The sequence below is a fragment of the Elephantulus edwardii genome, unplaced genomic scaffold (assembly GCF_000299155.1).
Source record: "Elephantulus edwardii isolate Elephantulus edwardi_28Jun2011 unplaced genomic scaffold, EleEdw1.0 scaffold00303, whole genome shotgun sequence".
NCBI lineage: Eukaryota > Metazoa > Chordata > Mammalia > Macroscelidea > Macroscelididae > Elephantulus > Elephantulus edwardii.
The window spans coordinates 1,826,254-1,828,211 of record NW_006400053.1 but is presented as its reverse complement, the minus strand read 5'-3'; positions in this window follow the sequence as shown (position 1 = coordinate 1,828,211).

Below are 1,958 nucleotides of genomic sequence, written 5' to 3'. Positions count from 1 at the left end.
GGTTTTTATAAATACTTTTTACTATGTTGAAGAAATTCCCCTCTAATCCTATTTTGTTGAGTCCTTTAATCAGGAAAGGGTGTTGGATTTTATCAAAGGCTTTTTCTGCATCAATTGATAGGACCATATGGTTCTTGTTCTTTGCCTTGTTAATGTGATGAATTACATTAATTGTTTTCCTTATTTTGAACCATCCTTGCATACCTGTTATAAATCCCACTTGGTTGTGGTGAATTATTTTTTTTATGTATCGTCGGATTCTATTTGCCAGTATTTTATTCAGGATTTTTGCATTAATCTTCATGAGAGATATTTGCCTATAGTTTTCTATTTTGGTGGTGTCTTTTCCTGGCTTTGGTATCAAAGATATGTTTGCTTCATAGAATGAATCATGGAGTATTCCATCTTCTTCTATTTTCTGAAATAATTTATGTAGAATTGGTAACAGTTCTTCTCTGAATGTTTGATAAAATTCACGTGTAAAACCATCTGGTCCAGGGCTTTTTTTGTTGGAAATTGTTGTATAACCTTTTCAATTTCTTCTTTTGTAATGGCTCTGTTCAGATGTTCAATTTTGTTTTGTGTCAGTTTAGCTAGGTTATGTTTTTCTAAGTATTTGTCCATTTCCTCTAGATTTTCATTTGTTTGAGTATAGTTTTTCATTGTACTCTAATGTTAGCTTTTTTATTTTAATTGAATCTGTTTTGATGTTGCCTGATTGATCTCTTTTTCAGATTATTTGTATCTTCTCCCTCTTTTCTTTTGTGATTTTTGCTAGTGGTTTATCGAATTTATTGACCTTTTCAAGGAACCAACTCCTAGTTTTGTTGATAGTTTCCATTGTTTTTCCGTTTTCTATTTCATTTATTTCTGCTCTAGTTTCTTTAATTTCTGTTTTTTTAAAGGGTGTCAGGTTCTCTTGCTGTTCTTTTTCAAATGCTGGAGATAATTGGGTTAGAGAGTCTGTGTTTCCTGTCTTTTGATGTGTTTGCTTATGGCTATAAATTGACCTCTGATTACTGCTTTGGCTGTTCCCCAGAGGTTTTGGCAAGTGGTGTTTTCATTGTCATTAGTTTAAAGAACCTTTTTAATTTCATTTTTTATTTCTTCTACTGCCCAGTCATATTCAAGCAAGGTGTTGTTCAGCTTCCAAATGCATGGTTTTTCTTCTTTATCGTCCTATTATTAATTTCTAATTTTGTAGCAATATGGTCTGACAAGATGGTTTGTATTGTTTCTATGTTTTTTAGTTTATTGATTCTTGCCTTGTGACCTAGTATGTGATCTATTCTAGAGAATGTTCCATGCATTTTGGAGAAGAAGGTATACTGTGCTTTTTTGGGGGTGCATTAGTTTACAAATATCTATGAGGTCAAGTTGGTTTATTGTGTGATTTAATTCTTCAGTATCTCTGTTGAGTTTTTTTCTGGTAGTTCTATCTTTCCTTGAGAGGGGTGTATTGAAGTCTCTCAGCACTATAGTAGTGTTGTCTATTTCCTTTTTCAGTTTTGTTAATGTTTGTTTTCTGTATTTTGCTGGTCTTTCATTTGGTGCATAGATATTTATTATTGTTATGTCCTCATGTTCTGTTGACCCTTTCAGCATTATGTAGTGACCTTCCTTGTCCTCTCTGATAGTTTTTACATTGTTATTTATTTAATCAGAGATTAATATGGCCACTTCTGCTTTTTTCTGGTTGCCATTTGCTTGGTATATATTTTCCCCACCCTTTTATTTTTAGCCTGTCTTTATCTTTATTTTTCAGGTATGTCTCTTGTAGACAACATATTGTTGGATTTTGGTTTTTTATCCAATCTGCTACTCTCCCTTCAGCGGTGCATTTAAACCATTCACGTTCAGTGTGACTATTGAGAGGCTAGGTTTTATTGCTATCATTGTGTTGAGTTCTTTTTGGTGTTGTTGCTAGTTACTTTGGACCATGGAGCTTTCTGTGGTAT